Source organism: Triticum aestivum, chromosome 2D (assembly GCF_018294505.1).
Source record: "Triticum aestivum cultivar Chinese Spring chromosome 2D, IWGSC CS RefSeq v2.1, whole genome shotgun sequence".
Taxonomy (NCBI): Eukaryota; Viridiplantae; Streptophyta; class Magnoliopsida; order Poales; family Poaceae; genus Triticum; species Triticum aestivum.
The window spans coordinates 352,844,176-352,867,987 of NC_057799.1; positions in this window are offsets into that span (position 1 = coordinate 352,844,176).

Consider the following 23,812-nt stretch of genomic DNA (forward strand, 5'->3'; position numbering starts at 1 on the left):
AGAGTAGTTTTGAGTTGAGGGCTTTACTTTCTTGCTATGATCTTGAGGGAATTAAGTAGAAGAAAGGGATAAAAAGAAATAAAAAGATCATATATTGATCTTATGGACAGTAATGACTTCACATATAAAGAGTATGATGAATAAAAGTTGTTGAGAGTTGACAAACATAGTTTTGGTCATTGTTGCAATTAATAGGAAGTAATAAAGAAAGAGAGGCTTCACATATAAATATACTATCTTGGACATCTTTTGTAATTGTGAGCACTCATTAAAAAATGACATGCTAAAAGGTTGATGTTGGACAAAGAAGCCAACATAATGGGTTATGTTTTCTTATATTCGAATAGAAGTTATATTGTCATGGATCCTCCAACATATTGAGCTTGCCTTTCTCTCTTATGCTAGCCAAATCCTTTGCACCAAGTAGAGATACTACTTGTGCTTCCAAACATCCCTTAAACCAGTTTTGCCATGAGAGTCCACCATACCTACCCATGGATTGAGTAAGATCCTTCAAGTAAGTTGTCATCGGTGCAAGCAATAAAAATTGCTCCCTAAATATGTATGATCTATTAGTGTGAAGAAAATAATCTTTATGTGAACTTGTGATATGGAAGAAATAAAAGCGACAGACTGCATAATAAAGTTCTTTATCACAAGCGGCAATATAAAGTGACGTTCTTTTGCATTAAGATTTTGTGCATCCAACCATAAAAGCGCATGACAACCTCTGCTTCCCTCTGCGAAAGGCCTACCTTTTACATTTATCTTCTACCCTTACAAGAGTCATGGTGATCATCACCTTACCTTTTTATACTTTTTCTTTTGGCAAGCACTATGTGTTGGAGAGATCCGGATATATATATATATATATATATATATATATATATATATATATATCAACTCGATGTAGGTTATCATAAAGTATTATTGTTGACATTACCATTGAGGTAAAAGGTTGGGAGGCGAAACTATAAGCCCCTATCTTTCTCTGTGTCTAACTGAAGCTTTGAACCCATAAGTATCGCGTGAGTGTTAGCAATTGTGAAAGACTAAATGATAGTTGACTATGTGGACTTGCTAAAAAGCTCTGATATTGGCTCTTTCCGATGTTATGATAAATTGTAATTGCTTCAATGACTAAGATCGTAGTTTGTTAGATTTCAATGAAGTTTCTGATTCATACTTTACCTTGTGAATGAATTGTTACTTTAGCATAAGAAACAATATGATATTATATGTTGTGGTTCTAAAAGATGATCATGATGCCCTCATGTCTGTATTTTATTTTATCGAGACCTCTATCTCCAAACATGTAGACATATTTTTCGATTTCGGCTTTTCCTTGAGGACAAGGAAGGTCTAAGCTTGGGGGAGTTGATACGTCCATTTTGCATCATGATTTTATATTGATATTTATCGCATTATGGGCTGTTATTACACATAATATCACAATACTTATGCCTTTTCTCTCTTATTTCATAAGGTTTACATGAAGAGGGAGAATGCCTACAGCTGGAATTCTGGACTGGAAAAGGAGCAAATATTAGAGACCTATTCTGCACAACTCCCAAAGTCCTGAAACTTCACGGAGAATTATTTTGGAATATACAAAAAATATTGGGCGAAGAAAGCACAAGAGGGGGGCCACCAGCCATCCACAAGGGTGGGGGCGCGTCCTACCCCCCATGGGCGCGCCCCCTTCCCTTGTGGGCCACCTGGCAGGCCCCTGATGCCCATCTTCTGCTATATGGTGTGTTTTGGCCTGGAAAAAACAGAAGGAAGCTTTCGGGACGAAGCGCGGCCGTCTCGAGGCGGTACTTGGGCAGAACCAATCTAGGGCTCCGGCGGAGCTGTTCTGCCAGGGAAACATCCCTCCCGGAGGGGGAAATCATCGTCATTGTCGTCACCAACGATCCTCTAATCGAGAGGGGGTCAATCTCCATCAACATCTTCACCAGCACCATCTCCTCTCAAACCCTAGTTCACCTCTTGTATCCGATCTTTGTCTCAAAACCTCAGATTGGTACTTGTGGGTTGCTAGTAGTGTTGATTACTCCTTGTAGTTGATGGTAGTTGGTTTATTCGGTGGTAGATCATATGTTCAGATCCTTAATGATAATTAATACTCTTCTGATTATGAACATGAATATGCTTTCTGAGTAGTTATGTTTGTTCCTGAGGACATGGGAGAAGTCTTGTTATAAGTAATCATGTGAATTTGGTATTCGTTCGATATTTTGATGAGATGTATGTTGTCTCTCCTCTAGTGGTGTTATGTGAACGTCGACTACATGACACTTCACCATGATTTGGGCCTAGGGGAAAGCATTGGGAAGTAATAAGTAGATGATGGGTTGCTAGAGTGACAGAAGCTTAAACCCTGGTTTATGTGTTGCTTCGTAAGGGGCTTATTTGGATCCATATGTTTCATGATATGGTTAGATTTATCTTAATTCTTCTTCCGTAGTTGCGAATGCTTGCGAGAGGGGTTAATCATAAGTGGGAGGCTTGTCCAAGGAAGGGAAGCACCCAAGCACCAGTCCACCCACATATCAAATTATCAAAGTAATGAACGCGAATCATATGAGCATGATGAAAACTAGCTTGACAGTAATTCCCATGTGTCCTCGGGAGCGCTTTGCTTTATATAAGAGTTCGTCCAGGCTTGTCCTTTGCTACAAAAAGGATTGGGCCACCTTGCTGCACCTAAGTTACTTTTGTTACTTGTTACTCGTTACGAATTATCTTATCACACAACTATCTGTTACCGATAATTTCAGTGCTTGCAGAGAATGCCTTGCTGAAAACCGCTTGTCATTTCCTTCTGCTCCTCGTTGGGTTCGACACTCTTACTTATCGAAAGGAGTACGATAGATCCCCTATACTTGTGGGTCATCATTGTGCTGGTTGTGTTTTCAGGGAACAAACTGTTGAGAAGGCAGAAGAACTATTGAATAATATATTGAGAAAATCCAATGATTGGACACTTCCTGAACCACCTCCTAAAATGACTTCAAAGAAGAGAGGTATTTCGTTCATCGGTCCTGAAGATATGCAAGAGGCAAAGAAATCTATGAAAGAAAAGGGTATTAAAGCTGAAGATGTTAAGAATTTACCACCTATTGAAGAAATACATGGACTCGATGCCCTGACACAGATAGTAGAGGTAAATTCTCTTATTAGATTTGATGAAGGTGATATTCCTTATAATAAATCGTCTAGTCAATGCCTGGATGAATTTGATAATTACATTGTTAAGCAAGAACACTTCAATATGTATGTTAAGAATCAATTGAAATAGAATGTTATCATGATTGATCGCTTGAGTGACTTGATCTTTAGAATTGCTAATGATGTTAAAGGTCTAAGTAAACATGCATCCATGGTTCATACCCAGTTAGAACGAGTCGCTAAGTCACAGAATGATTTGCTTAATGAGATGAATAATAAAGTGAGTGATAATGTTGTTGGGGTAATGACTAGAGGAGGTAGAATGACTCAGGAGGCTCTGTATCCTGAAGGTCATCCATAAAGCATTGAGCAAGATTCTCAGAGAATTAATATTGACATGCCTAGTTCATCTAAGAAGAAAAAAAAGAAAAATGATAGAACTTTGCATGCTTCTAGTGAGCCTGAGATAGAAAAAACTTCTGAGAATAGTAATGATGTTTCTATTTCTGATGCTAAGACACAATCTGGTAATGAACATCCACCAAGTGATGATGTTAATAATAATGACGTTCATGTTGATGTTAAAGAACCTGGTAATGATGTAGAAATAAAACCTATTGTTGATCTTGATAACCCACCTCCTAAAAATGAAAAATATGATAAAAGTGATTTCATTGCTAGAAAATATGGCAAGGAAAGAGAAACATGGGTTCAAAAAACCATGCCTTTTCCTACTAAACCACAAAAAAATAAGGACGAGGAGGATTTTGAGCGCTTTGTTGAAATGCTTAGACCTGTTTTTTTTTGCGCACTCGCTTCACTGATATTTTGAAAATGCCTCCATATGCTAAATACATGCAAGATATTGTCACTAATAAAAAAAGATAACTGAAGCTGAAATTTCCACCATGCTTGCAAATTATTCTTTTAAGGGTGGAGTAAGAAGCTAGGAGATCCAGGAATACTTACCATACCTTGCTCAATTAAAAGAAGTTATGTCAAAACTGCTTTATGTGACTTGGGAGCCGGTGTTAGTGTTATGTCTTTCTCTTTATATAGAAGACTTGATTTGAATAAACTCACACCTATTGAAATATCTTTGCAAATGCTGATAAATCAACTGCTATACCTATTGGTATTTGTGAGGATGTGCTTATTGTAGTTGCAAATGTTACTATCTTAACGGACTTTGTTATTCTTGATATGCCCGGGGACGACAACATATCGATTATCCTTGGTAGACCCTTTTTGAATAATGCAAGTGTTGTTATTGATTGCAACAAAAGAAAGGTCACTTTTCATGGTAGTGGTAATGAGCATACAATTATTTTCCAAAGAAACAAAGTTCGTTGAATGGTATCAATTGTATTGAAAAGGTTTCGATAATCCCTATTGGAGGTTTCAAATTCCCTCTTCCTACAGTCAAAAAGAAATATGAAACTCTTATTGTTGGGGAGATGCATATCCCTGTTGAGGTAACTTAGTGTTATACGAAAATTCTTTGGTTTCATGTTACCCAAAAATAGTTTGTTAATAAGACTTGATCAACCTTTTTGATCAAACCTTATTAATGGATTATTTTTTAGGGGCATGTGGTCGATGAATCTAGTAAGCACAACCTTCTGTAATCTTAGTTTGCTCTCTGTTATTTATATTCTAATAAAGCAAAATGACATGATTATCCTGTTTTCTGAATTATCCGTGTAATAAAAAAGGGACAAAAACAAAAGTGTTCAAAATGTCATAAAATTTTAACATGGTTTTTTCTTAATATTTAAGATTTTTTGGCACTGAATACATCCACGGGGGGTGCCCCTGTTTCTCACAAGGCAACAAGGCACATCCACCCCCTGGCCACGCCAAGATGCCTTGTGGGGTCCACAGGACCCCACTCACTTATCCATTCAGCACACTTGATCTCTGACCTCGAAAAAAACCTTTGTAGCTCTCTCCCTCGTGTTCTTGCTCCCAAACCTGAGATTTTCGATCTCTTTGCTCGGAGCTCCATTTCTGAAACTGTTTTGGGGGATTGCTCCTTGGTATGTGACTCCTCCATTACTCAAATTAGTTTTTGTTTTACTGGATTATATTTTGCATATTTTGCTGCTCTTGGTGCTACTGAAAATGAGCTTGCATGTTAAGTTCTTTGAGTTCTAAGTAGTTTGAATGCTTGATATAGCCTCTAGACATTCATACGAGTAGTTGCTATCAATCCTGTGAAGTTTTGTTAACATCTTTTTGTGGTCCAAAAATTTCAGAAATTTGTTCTTAGGAAAATGAACTTCTTCAGGAGGAGTTCTTCAAGGAGGAGGTCCTCGGAAGGATTGACGAGCGAAATCTCGGCACGGCAGGCGTATGTTGAACCAAGGGCAAGTTCGCGTGAGTTGCCGAAGCAAAATCATGTCGCTGGCCTTGCAATGAGTTCATGATAGGTGCAGGCATTACAGAAGAATTTGATCAATACATTCAGAACACTGAGCTCTCCGCCTTCAATGCAGATAAGTGCACTCAGCACTATACCCTCACCCAGTTATTCACTCAGAGTTTTTAGTATCCCATGACTCTAGAGTTTTTGTCGGTGTTCTGGGAACGGGGGTCCCTAGACTTGCCTGCCTGCAGCCCGCGGCGTGGCTCCACTCGCGGCCCAGTATAGCCCGTCTTCACCAGCAAGCGCTCAAGACCCTCGCGAGGCGGACGGCACAAGACCTCCTCGGGAGCGGCCTCACCAGGCTGGCTCGTGAGGGGCAGAGAGATCAATGCAAGGTGAACCTCACGAGGTTCCTACGACGTCAGCCATGACGACCAAGACCAGGCGGGCGCCAGCGCGCACAGTGTCCTTGTTTCCCCTTTGGTGCTAAGGTGGCAAGCACATGCGAGGAGTACCGAGGCGTCAGGCAAAGGTTTCCATATCGGTGCAATGAGACCAAGACTAGCAGGACGGCAGGACGAAGGTCACTGTGGAGCCCAAGACGGCGTCACCACCAGAGCCTTTGGCAGGCGAAGACCACCTTTAGTCAGGATAGCTTGTACTAGTTGTCCCCTTTCAAATTGGCCGTTGTTGGCTCCCTTCCCGCTCAATATTTGGGGAGAGGACCAGGGCCTCTATAAATAGGACTAGCCACCACAGTAGGAGGCAACGGATTCAGATCATCCTCACACACGCCAAGCACAAGAACACCTCGCCTCAGGAGGCTGTTCTTCCCCTTGTACTGTTCATCCTCAGCCCGAGAGGCAATCCACCACACCACACTGGAGTAGGGTATTACACCACAACGGTGGCCCGAACCAGTATAAATCTCGTGTCTCTTGTGTTGCGGGTTCGTCGAGCTAGGCTTTGAGATTGCGGCGAGGTCGAGGGCGTGATTATGTAGGGGGAAATCTTCGCGCGCACCCCAGTGTTCGAACCTCAAGGGTTTTGACGGAACCCGAATCCGACATTTGGCGCGCGAGGTAGTGGTGCACCGAAGCTTTCCTTCCGTCGATCCGCGTCCCGTCGCTTCGTGGCATCCATGGCGGACGCTCGCCGAGCTCGCGCTGAGCGTCGGGCCGCCCTCGTTGCCCGCGTTGCTCAGACGGCTCCCGTCGGCGGGCCTCCCCGTCGTTCTCCATCACCTGCCGCCAATGTTACCACCGGCCCGACGGGGAACGAGCAGCAAGCATCCTCGCTGCACCCCTCGGTGCGGCGGGACGGCTGCACCACCACTCCGTGGCTGACCCCGGCCGGCTCGTCGTCTCACGCTCGTCGCGCTCCCATGGACGTGCATGCCGCATTGTGCATGGCACGCGAACTCCTTTGCTACCGCCTCGCCGATGACCTCTACGAGGACTGGCTAGACCGCATCGCCGAGCTCGTCAGTGCCACAGGGGGCTCCCCTGCACCCTCCCTCTCGCTGCCTCGCCCTCCGCCAGCTGTGGGCGACATGGCTCATGGAGCGCCACCTCCACCACCTCCGCACCAAGACGGTGTCCTGGCGCCAAGGCGTGCAGCCCCCCGGCGCGACTCGCCGTGTCGGGCGCCCGTGCACGAAGAAGGAAGCTGCCAAGAAGTTCCTCATCTGCAAGAAAACGCTCCCGCTCTCCCAGCACCACTGCGACAAGACCATGCGCCGCCTGCGATGGCGGTGCGTGGACATCAAGGGCAGGCTCCGCATCAGCAAAGGGTCCCGGTGGCGACCGCGGGCTGCCGCGCCTTCACTCCTAAGCTGCGTAGAGTCGCATGGCCGGGCAAGTTCAAGCCAGACCTGCCTCCACGCTATGACGGCACCCCCGACCCCACGGAGTCCTTGCAGCTCTATGAACTGAGCATCGAGGCAACCAACGGAGATGAGAAAGTCATGGCGAACTAGTTCCCCATGGCTCTCAAGGATGGTGCCCGCTCATGGCTCTTGAACCTGCCCCCAGGCTCCATCTCCTCCTGGAACGAGATGCGCGACCGCTTTGTCGCCAACTTCCAGGGCACTCGCGACTGCCCTCCGGCCGCGGGTGACCTGCGCCGTGTCAAGCAGTAGCCAGGAGAGACCCTCCAGAAGTACATACATCGCTTCAACAACGTTCGCCTCAAGATTCCCAAGGTGACGGACGAGGCCATCATCTCCGCGTTTTCTGATGGCGTTCGCGACGTCAAGATGAAGGAGGAGCTCGCCATCTAGGAGGAGATGTGCACGTGCTTGGAGTTGTTCAACCTGGCGACCAAGTGCACAAGAGCTGAGGAAGGGCGCCTTTCCCTTCTCGAGCTCCCAGCTGCCGACCTGGAGGAGAAGAAAGCCAAGGCCAAGGACGTGAAGCGCAAGGGAGTGGTTGTACTCGCAGCGGAGCCGGACCCGAAGCGCGGCCGGGACCAGCCCGAGTCATCCAAGAGCAGCCGGACGTTCTGCGCCTTCCACAACGTTCACAGCCACAACACCAACGACTGTCAAGAGCTCAAGGCCATTCGAGATGGATGCCTCGGTCGATGCCCGGAGCGCAATGACCGGGGCTACGGCCGAGGAGGAGGACATGGCGGAGGAAGCTGGGGCGACCATGGCCCTCGTCAAGAGTGGCGTGACCGGCCTCGTGAGGACCGCTGGCAAGATCAGCCTCACGAGGGCGCCTGGAGGGATCAGCCTCGCGAGGACCGCCCCGAAGGCAACGCTGGTCTCCCTCTGCTGCCGCCACCACCAAGAAGGAATGACGACCACCATCAGGATGAGGGGGTTGGGGGCTTCTAGGAGCCGCGGGCTATCGCCTGCATCCTGGGCGGAGGTCAAGCCCCAGCCTCTCAGTGAATCTTCAAGCAGTTTGCTCGCGAGGTGAACGCGGTCCTCCCCAAGCTCGAGGCCACACGCCCGCTTAGGTGGTCCAAGTGCGCCATCACCAGATCAGCTCAACTGCGCGGCCACCGCTGGCGCCCTCCCAATGCTTTGCTCTCCCGTCATCAACAACGTACAAGTCACCAAGACCCTCATAGACGGCAGTGCAGGGCTTAACGTCTTGTCCGTTGAGATGTTCGACAGCCTTCAAGTGCCTTACGATCAGCTTCAGCCTACCAAGCCCTTCTCAGGAGTGACCGACGGTTCCACCACGCTAATAGGGCAGGTCCGCCTCCCTGTCACCTTCGGACAGCGCGACAACTACCGCATCGAGCTCATCAACTTTCACATCGCCCACATCTGCTTGCCATACAACACCATCCTCGGGTACCCGGCCCTGGCCAAGTTCATGGCAGTGACACAACATGGCTACAACATTCTCAAGATGCCAGGAAGTGGCGGGATCATCACAGTCCCCTGCGAAGAAAGAGATGCGGTGTGCTCCCTCCAGTGCCTTCCAAGCAGCGTCAACCGAAGACCCCAACCGCAATGCAGCACAGTACCCTCCTGAGGTCATCCCCAAGAAGAAGAAGCAGCTACTCCGCTCAGGCCCTCAGGAGAGTGGCGCCGCAAGTGGAGCCACGTCAGGATCAGCGCCCGCGCCTGGGGCGCCTCCCTCCCTCGCATAGGAAGGCGCGCCCGGCGCCCTCCTCGTGCAGGGTCCGGGGGCTCTCTTCTGGAGGGCCTCCGACCTTGCCAACATCACGAGGGAGGCGCTCGGGCACGACGTGTCGGGTGGTAGGTGCGACATATGCCAACGGGTGGCTTATCATTGTGGGAGCCAGTAAGACATCGCCGGTGCCTGGAAACGGGATAAGGCGAAGACATGCATGCCGGCGGATCTTACCCAGGTTCGGGGCTCTCCATGGAGATAACACCCCTAGTCCTGCTCTGCGGGGTCTCCGCATGATCACTAGATCAACACAAGTAGCTACAAGTGCTCCTTGAGCTGTTTGGCTAGAGGAGGAAGAAGGGCTAGGCTAGCTCTCCTCTTCCGTCTATGTGGTGTGTAAAACTATCTCAGAGATCAACCCTTTGCATGGGTGCCCTGGGGGGTTTATATAGGCCTACCCCCCAGGGGTACAATGGTAATCCGGCTGGGCGCGGGTCCCAGCCGTCAGTGTCTGTGTTCGCCGGCTTCTCCGCCGGCCGTTGGGGCCCGCCGACTGGTGGGTCCCGCCGGCTGCCGGCCTCTTGGTCGACAGGCCGGCCCCACCGCCAGGGGGTCTTGTCGATGGCTGGTTACCGTTGCCTCGCTCCTGATGACGAGGGCTTTGTCGAGGTAAGCATGGCTAGAGTGCCACCGCCTGGCGGGCTCTCACTGTAGCCTTACCTCATCTTGTCTCCTTAATGATGCGCATACTTCGGGGGAGGGAGGTAGCCGGCTATTGGGAGCTGGCTACGCCCCAGGCCGACTAGGGGAGGCCTGGCCGCCTTCGAGCGTCTCTCCGGCTGAAGGGGCCCGCCGCCCGCGGCCGTACAGGCGCCTGTCGTGGGTGGCATCACGGTCAACATGGCAACAGTGCCGCGCCGGACGGGGGATGGCTGACCTGTACGGCGCACCGTGGCCATGCATGCTCCGGGATTCGGGGGTGGCAGGCTGTACTGTGGCCACGCCCCGTCTCATCACCGTTATGTGGGTGCAGCCCTTGAGGGTGCAGTCTTGGCAGGCTTCCGGGAGTCGGTCTTCTTGCGGCCGGCTTCTGGGAGTCGGTCTTCTTCTGGCCGGCTTCTGGGAGTCGGTCTCCTTATGGCCGGCTTCTGGGAGTCGGCCATCTTATGGTTATCTTCGGGAAGGTTTTTGAGGTCAGGTCGCCTTCCGGTAGTCGGCCTGTGAGATAGCCGACCAGGGGAAGGCGGCCCTGTGTTTTGGATGCTTGAAGGCCCGATCGGCCTGATAATTCTTCAAAGAGCCAGGGGGAGTCGGTTAGGCTACCCGTGGCCATTTACTCCGACAGTAGTCCCTGAAGCTGGTTGGGCTTCAAGGCTGAGAAGAGGACGAGAAGCTTGGTCAGCTTCCTATCTTGTAGAGCCAGCAGCTAGGAGCCGGCTTCGGTTGGGTGCGCCGTTTTGGCGAGATTTCGAAGTCTGAAGGCGGGAGTCGGCTGGTGCGCACGCCGGGTTGCGGGCCGGCCGCTCGCCGCCCGCGCGCCACGTGGCACCCTCCGACTGAAAAAAGCCTGCCAGCCCATGCGCGCGACGGGACGCCGCCGCAGGCCGGGGCCCACCACTCCCACGCCTAGGCCCAGGCGCGGATTCTCTGTGGCCCAAAGCGGGCCGCTCGCCTTCCGACGACAGTTTCTGCACGTCGTTAGGGCGCAATAATCGCGGGACGTGGGGGAGTGGGCGCAGTTAATCCCACGTTCCCCCCCACGCCTCGCCTCCTCAGCTTCGCCGCACGAGGCTATAAGTAGGGGGAGGAGGGAGAGCGGCAGGCGCTCGCACGCTCACCCTCGCTCCGCCATTTTCTTCCTTTCCTTCTCCGCCGCAGCAGCCCTTCGCCGCCGCACCGTCCCTCTACTCTTCGCACTACCCCGCAGCTTCGCCGCCGCGGGGCCGTGGTTTCGCCGTCGCCGCGCCCTTTCTCATCAGCTTCTGGCCGTCATGCAGCACCGCGGAGACTGGGAAGGCTCCAACGTCCACGCGGACCACATCGATTTCCTCCACAAGACGCGGCGACTGCCCGGCGAGGACCAGGTGCGGGCCCGTCTTGCGCCGAAGAAGGAGATCTCGCCGGCGCCGGAGGAAGGCGAGCGGGTAATCTTCCGCTCGCACTTCCTGCGCGGCCTCGGCCTGCCCGCGAGTGCCTTCTTCCGCTCCTTCCTCGAATTCTACCAGCTCCAGCCGCACCATCTCACTCCAAACACGGTGGTGGTGCTGGCCGCCTTCGTCACTCTGTGCGAGGGCTTCCTCGGCGTCCTTCCCACCCTCGAGCTCTGGGGGGGAATTCTTCCAATCCAAGCTCGGCACCCGCATGCAGGGCGTGCCGGCTCAGGGCGGCGCCTTCATCACTGTGCGGAGGCCGGCAGCCGACAACCCCTTCCCTGCCATCACGCTGATCCAGTCGGTGAAGCTTTGGCAGAAATCGTACTTCTACGTGAAGAACGTCGCCCCGGAAGGTGACTATGTCAATTTGCCGGCCTACGTAGCCGGCCCGCCGGCTGGGAGGCGGCCCCAGTGGTCCTATCGGGCCAGGACGCTGTCGCCGGCTGGAGCGGCCACCGTCGCCCGACTCCGGGTAATGATCCAGTCGGAGGGCCTGACTAGGTCCGACCTGCTGGCCGCCTTCGTGGTGCGCCCGGTGCTCCCGCTTCATGGCCGCCCTCATTTGGTCTGTCAAATGAGCGACCAACTCGATCCGAGTCGGATGTGCACCAAGGAGATGCCTCATGACGAGGTGGCTCACATGGTGAACTATCTCGCGGAGTGCAAGCTCTCCGCAGAGTGGCAGTTTGGCAAGGAGCCGTACTCCCGTGCCGATCCCCCGCCTATGGTATGCTTTCTTTATCTTCTCTTCTTTAGTTTTGTCACCAAGTTTTTCTTGGCCGACTCTGACCAGTCGGCACGTCTTGGCAGAGCCCTCTCCTTCGACCTGCGGCCGGGTCAGCGGGGGCGGATCGCCAATTTCTCCCCGACCGGGCGGAGCATGACTTGGAGGACCCCGACTTGGGGGTGGCCGCTATGGACGATAACACCGAGGCAGGAGGGGGCGAAGCAGGCAGCAAAGCAGGCGGCTCCGGGCTTGGAGCCAGCTTCGACGACTGGCCGGATGATGACGAGGCGGAAATCATCCCACGCCGCCAGCCGGCGTCCGACCATGACGCGGGTTCATCCGCCGCGCCGCCTGCTCGAGGCGGCGCGCAGAAGCGTCGGGCCACGTCGGGCTTGTTCGGTAGTCGGCCGAAGAAGCCCAAGAGCGGGGCGGCGGCGACCAGGCGGGATGAGGCGGCCGCGAAGGCGGCCCGCTTCCGCAAGGTGGTGAAGCAATCACAAAAGGTTTCGGCGTAAGTGTCGATTCTCTTGCATATTCCTTCTTCTTTTCTTATCGATTTCTGAATCCTTGTCTTGACTTATCAAACAGGGCTCCGCTCTCTCTTGAGCGGATCGATGCCGCCTCCGTGGTTGGATCGGCGGGAGGATCAGCAAGCACCCGCTGCATGGACCCCCGTGCCGAGCTTCAAGCGGCAACGGAGCAGAACGCGCAGGAGGCGCGGGAGGCGGAGGAGCTGAGGGCGGCCGCCGCCAAGGCGGCGCGGGAGATGGCGGAGGAGTCGGCGAAGGCACAAGCCGACGCGGTGGCCAAGGCTTAGGCGGAAGCTGCAGCCGCAGCGGCTGTGGCGGGGGCCTTGCTTGTCACCCCCCTGTGTGCCGTGACGCCCGAGATCCCGGAGCCCCCGCCGGAGGAAGCCGGTGGCGGCCTGCTGGGGATGGAGAGGGAAGAGGACGACGTCGTCGTCCGGGAGAGGGAGGCGGCACCGCCATCGCCGACTGGGGCGGACCGAGGCAGCCGGCTTGACGCGCCGCCCGTGCGGCCGGCTGGAGGTGAGCCGGCTGCGAGGACGGACCTGGTGGTTCGGTCGCCATCACGCCAGCGTGCGGGGAAGGCGACTTCGGCGCCGGACCCACAGAAGGCCGCGGGCTCTAGCTCGTCGACCCAGGATCTGGAGACAGCCAGCGCCAGCTCGGGGTGGACGCCGGGTGGTGGGACGGCCGTGGTGAACGTGGCGGCGCAAGAAGTCCGGAACCGGCTTCAGTCACAGGCCGCCGTGCTGAGGCAGTACAATGAAGAGTTCCTCGCGACACGGGCGGCCATTCGGGTGAGTCTTCCCTTTTTCTATTTCTTGATCTTGATTTCTTCCGTGGGGGCGCATCAGCGCACCCACTCGGTGCAGTCCCCGAGTTCCGAGTCGGCTGCTGAGCAGGCGGCTTGGAACTTCTTAGTAGACTTTGATTTCTTATCTTGCTCTTGTTCGCTTCTCTGTCCGACTTGCAGGACTACCATAACCTCCGCGCTCGCTCGTCGTGGTTCTCCTCTGGCCGGCTCGCCCTGGCCCGGCCGGCCGCGCCGCCGCCGCAGGTTATCGGCTCCCCCGCGCTCTCCCGGCGCTCCCCCTTTTGCCCCTTCATTGCTTTCTTCGGCTCCTCAAGACTGTGCTGTTCGACGTCCCCCCGTCGCCCTGCCTCGCCTCGCCCCCCCCCCCTCGCCGGCCGTCGGCCGCCTTACCCGCGCCGGCGGCGGCTGGGGATGCCCTAGCCGGGCGCGTGGTTCCCGTCCGTGGGCTGGGCCGCCCGATTCTGGGCCTGCGGCCTGGAATGGGCCTACTCCCCTCCCCACACCGGCTATCTGGCCCGCCTGACCTGTCTGGGCCGGCTGGACCGCCCCAGCCCACTAGGGACCCAGCGCTGGCCTCGGCCCACCCCAGCCCCGCCTGGGGGAGGATTTGGCTCCCGCGAGGGTTTCCTTTCCAGCCGTCTCCTCCCCCCCGCGCCCGCTCCTCGTCTGCATCCTCCTGCTCCCTCCTCCCGCCCCCATCGCCCCTTCCGTCCCCACCTCCCGCCGTGGCCCCTCCGCCCATCCCCATGACGCAGGACTGGGGAGATGGCTCTGGGCGCCCCAAGCGCCCCTCGAGGAGTCCCGCACGACCTCTCGCGCCTCGCCGGACGGCCACCACCGGGAGGCTGACCTCCGTCGCCAGCTGACCTACCAGGAGCCCCGGCGTTCCCCGGCGCGCGACGCCCGGCGCTCCCCTCTGCGCGATTCGCGCCGTTCCCCGCCCCATTCTGACCGGCGCTCCCCGGCGCGCGGAGATGGCCGGCGCTCCCCGCAGTGGGATGTGGACCGGCGCTCCCCGCAGTGGGATGTGGACCGGCGCTCTCCCGCGCGGGAGAGCCGCCGCGACCGCCCCCACTCCCCTTCGCCCGTGCGTCGCCATGGCCGCTCGCCGTCGCCCCCCCCCCCGCAACCAACCAAGCTTGCCTCCCGGCCAGGGGGGCGCCGGGGCTCGGGGTCGCCAAGGTGCCAAGAAGAAGAAGCGGAAGGGCCCCGGTCGCCCGCCCAACCCCACGGCCCCGACTCCTGCATCCTCGGCCGCGGCCGTTTCCGCCCCCCCCCCTGTGATCCCCCGCCGTGCTTCAACTGTGGTATTGCCGGCCACTACCAGATCGAGTGCCCCAACCCGCCGATGTGCTACCTCTGCAAGGGCTCGGGCCACCCCGCGGCCCTCTGCCCGGACCGCCCGGTGTCGGAGGAGCTCATGATGTACGGCCACGGCATTGAGGGTCTCGGCTTCTTCCACATCGAGGTCGAGGACGTCCCTCCCCATCCCCGTCACTCCTTGCGGTCGTGACCATTGTGGGGGCGGGGGTCGCCTCACCGGAGATGATCGAGGCCGAGCTTAACCACCTCTGCCGCCGTGTCTGGGACTGGCAACTGACTCCGACCTCAGACAGCTCCTTCACCGTGCTCTTCCCTGACGCCCTTAGCCTGGGCCTCTGCACCCGTAGCGACGACATCACCCTCGCCCTCAACAAGCTCGTCGTCAACATCTCTGAGCCCATGATGGACCCCAAGGCTGTGGCCGTGCTGGATATTGCTTGGATCCTCATCGCTGGCCTCCCCGACATTGCTCGCTCTGAGAAGGTGGTCCGCAGTATGCCCAAGCTCCTGGGCAAGGTGGTGGTGGTAGACGAGCTCTCTCTCCGCAAGGAGGAGGAGGTCCGTGTCAAGGTCAAGTGCCTGGACTCCTCCACCCTCCGTGCCACTGTCCGAGTCTTCTTCAACGACCAGGGTTTCGACCTCAAGATCTACCCCGAGCCTCCCAACCACATCCGCCGCCCCCGACGCTTCACTGAGGACCACTTTGCCGGGGGAAGCGCGGACCACCGCGACGACTCCCACTACCTCGTCCGCGCCCCTCCCGCCACGAGAACCCGGAGGACGACGATGAGCGCTCAGGCCGCAGCCGCTCCCCCTCGCCCGTCCCTTCGGACCCCCCTCCGGGGCGCAGGCATTCGGGAGCGGGCCGGTCGCGGGGGTTGGCCTCCGTCGAGGCCCCCCCCCCCCGCGCTGCCCGACTCCTCCCCCTCCTCTTCGGCCGAGCTCAGCGACATCTCCAGCATCAGTCTCCTCGTCCTCCCGGCATCTTCGCTGCGCTCGCCGTGCCTCTCCACCGAGGCCGTCCCGCCACCTCCGCCCCCGACGGTGGCCTCTCCGCTGCTGTCGGGCTCGCCGGCGTTGGATCCCGCCCCCTTGGGTCTGCCCTGGCTGACCCTCCTGGGAAGGATCCTCCGTCGCCTCCCGCCTCTCCACCGGCTTCCGCTCCCGCCCCGGTGGCCGACCTGCCTGCCCCGGACCCGCCCTCCCCCTTCTTGGCGGGGTCCGGGGCCCTGCTGGCGCCACCGGCTCCAGCGTCCCCGCCGCGCCTGCTCCTGGTGGCCTCCGCTGATGTGGCCACCCCTGTCGCCTCCCACCCGCCTTGGTCGGTTCCGTACGTCCGCCGGGCTCGGGCCTCGTCGACTCCGGTGACTGCCTCCCGCCGCAGTGCCCGACTCGGTGCGGACTGCTCGGCCGGCCTCCCGGTTCCGTCCATCTCAGAGCGGGCGGAGATCCGGGCTGCGGCCCGGAACCTCGAGACAGGTGCGTCTGACACCCCCTCCAGTTCTTCCGTCTGCTCATTTTCTACGCTCGAAGCGATCCCGCTGGGTCGCCTCGCCAAGGTGGCCCTAGACTCGGCTATAGTTTTCAGGGGGGAAGTGGGTCCCCCCTTAGAGCAGATTGCGGCTATCCAGGCTCGCGAGATCCTTGACGAGAAACTCGCCGAAACCCGGGCCCGCCTCCTCCGCACCCCGGCACCCCAGACCCCTTCTGGGCTGCCGGCCGAGGAAATCCGTGGTCGCACTCGATCCCGCACTGCCGCTCTTAGAGCCCACAGTGCTTCCACCGTCTTGGTGTCAAGCAGCCCCTCAATGGCGGTTTAGATGCGTGCCCTCTTCTGGAACATCCGCGGCTTCAGCCATGACGGCCGCCGCCGCCAGCTAGTTGAGTACATCCGTGACGAGCACATCGACATCATTGCCATCCAAGAAACCATGCGCATGGATTTCTGTCTTCCCGAGCTTGACAGCCTTAGCTCCCACCTGTTCGCCTGGCATTGGCTCCCTTCTAGTGGGAACAATGGCCACTCGGGTGGCATCCTCTTACGTGTTAAGGATGCCACCTTTGAGGTGGGAGGTATGGATCGGGGCGAGTTCTTCGTCAGTATGGAGATCTTCGAGCGTGCGCTCAACTTTAAATGGGAGGTCATCATCGTCTAAGGACCGGCAGACCACAGCCGCTCCCCGACCTTCCTTGCCGAGCTGCAGCAGAAGATCTCCGCTTCCCCCCTCCCTGTTGTGGTGGGAGGTGACTTTAACCTCATGCGCTCCCCGGATGAGAAGAACAATGACCGGGTTAATCGCCCCCGGATGCAGATTTTAACTACTGCATCGCGGAGCTGGGCCTCCGTGAGCTCGAGCGCACGGGGGCCCGGTTCACCTGGACTAACCGCCAGGCGAACCCGACGCAGTCTGTCCTTGACCGCGTCTTAGTTTCCCCGGAATGGGAGCTCAGATGCCCCTGGCCTTGGTTCAGGCTATTACCAGGATCGGCTCTGATCATGTTCCTCTTCTCCTCTCCTCTGCTGATGAACGCCCCCCATCCCCCCTCGGTTCCGGTTTGAGCTCTTCTGGCTCAACCAGGTCGTGTTCCGCGAGGCTGTTGCGGCTAAGTGGACCGCCGCACGCAATTCCCCTCACCGCGCCATGTCCGCCGTGGACTCCTGGCAGTTCTGCGCCAAGCTAGCCCGCCAATTTATGAAGGGATGGGGCGCGAACCTCGGTCGTGATATCCGTGACCGCAAGAAGGCCCTCCTGAGCGCCATCTAGGCCCTGGACGCCCGTGCTGACTCGTCCGGGATCTCCCCGGATGAGTGGATGTTGAGATATGATCTCGAGGACCAGCTCTCGGTCATCTATGCTGACGAGGAGGCCTACTGGCGGTTGCGCGGCACCCAACGGTGTGTGCTTCAGGGCGACGCCAACACGGCCTACTTCCAGGCGATTGCCAACGGCCGGCGTCGTCGCAACTCCATTCACTCCCTGTGGGAAGGTGATACTCAGCTTGTTCGACCCTCGGACATCCGTGCCCACGTAGACGGCTTCTATAAAGCCCTTTTCACCCCCACCCCTCGGGGTGGGGCTGTGCTGGCCCCCGATACCTGGTCGAGTGCCCAGCTTGTCTCCGCCGAGGCCAACGCCGCTTTGGTGGCGCCTTTCTCGGAGGAGGAGGTCCTTGCGGCGATCAATGGAATGAACCCCTCCTTGGCTCCGGGCCCGGATGGATTGCCAGTCCTGTTTTTTTTAACATTCTGGCAATCCATTAAACCGGAGGTCATGGCCCTCTTCGACGAGTTCTTCTCTGGGACCATGGACCTGGGGCGCCTGAACTATGGGATCATTACCCTCATCCCAAAGGTTCCGGGGGCCTCGGACATCCGCCAGTTCCGCCCGATCACCGTGATTAACGTGATCTTCAGGATCCTGGCCAAAGGATACGCCAATAGGGTGACCCTTCTTGCGGACTCTGTCACCCACCCCAACCAATCCGCCTTCATTCAAGGCCGATTATTTTGGATGGGGTGTTGGTCTTTCATGAAGTCCTCCACGAAATCCGATCCAAGCACCACCGCGCGGTGTTCCTTAAGCTCGACTTCCATAAGGCCTACGACACGGTCCACTGGCCCTTCCTTCGGGAAGTATTGCTTCGGAAGGGCTTCGACGACCGCTGGGTTACCCGCGTTATACAACTCGTCACCTGCGGTCGGACGGCGGTCAACATTAACGGCGAGACCGGTCCCTACTTCCCCACCCTATGTGGGGTGCGCCAGGGTGACCCGTTCTCCCCGTTCCTTTTTAACATGGTTGTCGATGCCCTTGCGGTCATCCTTGATAAGGCCAAAGCGTGCGGCCATATCCGGGGCGTTGTCCCCCACCTAGTGGACGGAGGAGGGGTTTCCCTCCTCCAATACGCGGACGACACCATAGTCATGGTGGAGGGCTCCGCGTCCGACATCGCCAACCTGAAGTTGCTCCTCCTATGCTTCCAACAGATGTCCGGCCTCACCATCAACTTCGACAAGAGCGAAGTGATGGTCCTCGGCTACCCCCCGGACGATGCTTTGTCCATAGCGGACCGGCTGAACTGCCGCCTGGGCTCCTTCCCCACGACTTACTTGGGGATGCCCATTAGTGACTCCAGACTCACCGTCGCGGATCTCCGCCCGACGGTGACTAGGATGCAGCACAGGGTTGAACCCTGGAGGGGACGCTGGCTGTCCAAAGCTGCCAGGGTGATTCTAATCAACTCCTCGCTTGCCAGCCTTCTCTGGTTTCTCATGAGCTTCTATAGCCTTCATGAGACCCTCCATCAGGAGGTGGCCAAATACCAGTCGAGGTTCTTCTGGGCTGGTGAGGGCGACAAGCAGAAGTACCATATGGTGAGCTGGCCCGACATCTGCAAACCCAAAGACCAGGATGGCCTTGGGATCCTGTCATCCCGACGCATGAACATTGCCCTCCTGACCCGATGGCTGTGGCGTATTGCCAATGGGGAGGGAGGCCTCTGGCTCACCATCATCCGTAATAAGTACCTCCGTGACCAACCTCATGCCTTTTGCCAACGTACGGGTGGATCCCAGTTCTGGCAGTCCGTGATCCAGCTTCTGCCCGTACTACGCATCGGCACATCCATCTCGGTTGGCTCCGGGGCCTCGACCTTGTTCTGGTTCGACCGCTGGCTTGGGGACTCCCCCCTGGCTACGCGATTCCCAGAACTATTTGCCATTGCGGCTGACCCTCGGGTCTCTGTCGAGACGGCCCTTATTGACTTAGGGCGTCTCGCCTTCCGGCGCCCCTTTGGCGCCCTCGAGGTGGCCGCCTGGGACTCCCTCCTCCAAGACATCGCACTTATGCCGATTAACGTTGAGGAGGACCGGGATGTTCTTTCCTGGCGCCTCGAGCCCTCTGGCCGTTTCTCCACGAAGTCCCTGTACGGCGCCATTGCTCCCTCGACGGCCCCGGAACCATTTAGCCTGATCTGGGACATCCGACTTCCGCTGAAAATCAGGATCTTTCTGTGGCAATGGATCCGTGGACGCCTCCCCTCTGTGCTTGAAGTCCTCAAGCGTAATGGCCCGGGTGATGGGATGTGCCCCATCTGTGGCACGATTGAGGATGCTAACCACATCTTTTTCTCGTGCCACTCGGCCCAGTTCCTTTGGGCCTGCTTCCGTGAAACGGTTGGCGAACAGTGGTGTAATACCAACTTCCCCGACCTGCTTGTCGAGCTCAACGCTTCCCCTACTCGCTACCGCCATATTAGATGGTTGTGCGTTGGGGTTCTCGCCTGGTTGCTTTGGAACATTCGTAATAAGCTTGTTATTCAGAAGGTGCCTCTCCGACGTGCGACTGACGCAATCTTCAAATTGTGTGGCTACCTGCAGCTTTGGCGGCCGCTTAGCCGCCCCAGGACCGGGACGTCATCACCACCCTCCTCTCCGATCTCCGCTCGATGGCGCTCCGCGTGGCTCCCCCGCTGCCGCCTCCTCCTCCTGAGCCTGACTAGACCGCCTGGCGGCTGTATGGCGTGTGTGTTTTGGGTTTAGGGCTTGTTGTGCTGTGCCCTCAGCATTGACCCTTTCTTGTACCTTTTGTTCCTGTGGACTTTCGTGTGTGTGGTGCGGTTGGCTTTATAATATAAAGCGGGGCGAAAGCCTTTTTCGATAATACCCCACTAGAGCAAACGTTGCACGCCCGTCATTCCAATCCTTCTCATAGGATGATGTGTTCCTAAATAGCAATGGCCCCATTGTCGAGGCTTTCTTTCTCCATGAAGGCTGTAGATAATGGGGACGGGGAAATGAGCGAGAGGACGAGACACTGCCACTACTGCTAAGGATGATGCCGATGCCGAGCTCTCTGACAGCGTGGGGCAACACCACGAAGTGCTTGGTCTGGGCTATCTGATTCGCCTTCCACCGAAACACAACAACAGGTCGCTCACGCATCTCCCTCATCTCTTGATGTGTTTCCTGCACACATCTGCCTGATTTTGATGCCATACACGAGCAGGTCACCACGCTGTGTCACAGCTACTAGGACGTCCGGTTGGCCTGCGCCTGCATGCAACATCTACTCCACACGTCAGTGTATGCTGATTCCGATCCAGGCCTGTTGCAGATCCAGTTGTTGTGTGGAGAAAAAGCCTACGACACTAAATTGCTGATTCCTTTGTACTGCTTTCAGCACAAAACGTCACAACTTTTTTTTTTGTAACCTGGATACTAGATATTCGTACATGGCACTATGTACGTTTAGTGAAGTTACGTGCACAAGAAAGATTAAAGCTAGGAATTCATTCAAGGTGCAAAAAAGCAATTTGTATTGAAATAGTATTTTTGCATATATCCCATATGTTGCTCTGATAGTCATGTTGTGGTCTTTCTTTCCCTTCTCTGATTAGTATGTATACATATTTAGACAAATTATTTGCTAATATTTTTGTGTTAGCAACACATCAGGTCGGATTGCTTTTTTTTTTTCCATTGAGATAAATTAAATAATTTTATCATTCAATAAGATGCTAAGATTTGAGCATGCTGAGAAACCTGATTTCAAAGTTACATTATACTACGCACCATCTTCTCCAAGTTTCCTTTTTTTTACTTCTTTTGTTTATAACGTGTCCTCCTTTGAACTCTTTGTCAGACTAGCATCATCATATAATGGAAAATATTTTCCATTTAATTATTCCATTTATATTCAATAAATATTATCACAACTATGCATAATCAAATATAATAAGTCATATGTATTTTTATGTAGGTTCTTATGCTATCAACCCAAATTTTCATCAACCAATTTCCGCAGCAACGCGCGGGGTATCCTCTAGTATTTCCAATAGACACGACGTCTAGAGGTCCTTGAATCGGGCAGCAGCGGTGTAGCCGTGCGGCGGGCGATGGCTGATCGGTGGCGGAAGTGCGGCGGGCAGCGGCTGGGCGATGAGTGGCTTGAATCGGGTGGCGGCACAGCAACAGCGGCGTGGCGAAAGAGCGGTCGATTGGGACGATTTAGAGGCGGGCAGTGGCGGAGATGTGACGGAACCGGCGAACGGGGCGGTGGAGAGGCCGGATCTGGCGACGGGGCGGTGCCGCGTTGTGTGGCCGGTGAGCGGTGCGACGGCAGCACGACATCGGGTGAGGCTTGAATCGGGCCGCGGTGGTGGCGGATGTGCAGCGGCCGTGACATGAAAGTCGTTTCCAACCTCGAAGCAACCATTGTGCAAAATAATGGCGTGTGAACTGTCCTTTAGCGGTTTCTTTTCGTAAGGCTCCTTTGTAGTTTGGGACTTTTGGTCCTATTCATGCATTGTGATATGTTATAATATAATATACACAAAGGATCCCTCTTTAGAGGGCTTAAGTTTTTAAAAAGAAAAAAAAACTGTGGCCGCCTTTGGTTTGGAGGGATTTTGTAAGAATCCTACAAGATGATTTCTATAGAAAATTTTCCTTTACAGGACTTTGGTTTGTAGGAATTGAATCCTATTCCTATGGAGGAATTCTTCATAACCTCCACATTTCAAATGAAAATAAACATTAACATAGACTCAATGAAAAAATTCTTATGATGTGAATCAAATGATTGATTTTACTACCCTATGAACCAAAGGAGGTGTGAGATCATTTGGATTCATCACATTTGTATCTTTTGAGTTGAAAGATTGTATGTTCGTACGCCCAACTTCCCTCCACATCCTACATTAACTCAATCAAAACAAATCAAATTTTATCAAAATCTCAGTTAAATCAAAATTTCCTTAGATTTTCCTACCCACACCAAAATCAAATCAAATCTTGCCAAACCTTACCTAAATCAAAAAAATCTTGCCTTCCTCTACCCAAATCGAATCTTACCAAAACTTCAACTAAATCAAAAAAATTCTTACCATACCCTATCCTTACTCAAATCAAATTTAATCTTACTAAAACCTAGAATATGATATGTGCAAAGTTTATTTCAAACATGATTGGTGACCACTAAAATATAACCAATTGCAACGCCGAGGCATATATCGTGGTAGACAATTAACTTAAAAACATCATCAACTTTATTAATCTATACCTAATAATAAAGGGGCTATTGCTTCTGACAGTGCATCATTAAAATTGCCCCCAAAGGTACAAAATATTACCAAGCAATGCCACCTATAAGTGACAAAAATCTTTTTGCACTGAATCACCCGCCTGGGCCGGCCCAAGCATAGGGACCTACTATACTGCGTTCTGCACGCTGGAGAATACACAACGCGCCCGTTTGGCCCGGCCCATGTGCGGTTTTTAGTTTTATTTTTCTGTTCTATTTTAGTTTTTCTACTTTAAATAATTTGGAACGTCAAAAAACTTTTGAAGTCTAAAAAAACTCAGAATTTTGAAATAAAATGTTCAAGAAAACGTAAAATGTTAGTGAATTAAAAAATGCCTGGGTTTTTTTTCTAAAAATGTTCGCATATTCAAAACAAATGTTTGCAATTTTGAAACAAATGTTTGTAAAATAAAAAAAGTCCATGATTTGGAAAAACGTCCATGTTACTAAAAATTATTAATGAAATTTGACCAACTGTTTGCTAACTCAAAAAATGTTCTTGCATTTTAAAAATGTCCAAACATTTTAAAAACAGTTCGTGAATTACAGAAGAGTTTATTGATTCATAAAATGTTTGCTGATTCAGAAAAATGTTCATGCATTTCAAAAATTGTTTGTGAATTTTTTTAAAAATCCACCAATTTATAAAAAAGATGTTTGTTTATTCTAGAATTGTTCGCCGATTCAAAAGAAAATGCTTAAAAACCATTCGCAATACAAAAAATGGTGATAATTTAAAAAAATTGTTTGTAAATAGTAAAAAATCTTCACAATTTTTAATAATGTTTCCAATTTTGTAAAATGTTCACGAATGATCGAAGGTATGTAGTTAAATAGTGATGCTTCTGACTCTTTGTGACTATATACTCGCAAGAATTTTGAAGAATTAACTGCCGGGGTGGATCAGAATTTTTTATTATGTTTTTTTAACCTTTCTTGAAATGCAGAATAATTTTTTGAATTACCAAGTTTTTACAACCACGATATTTTTTAGAAAAATGTGAATGCTTCAATTTGTGAATAAATTTTTAAAAAAGAAACATCTTCTT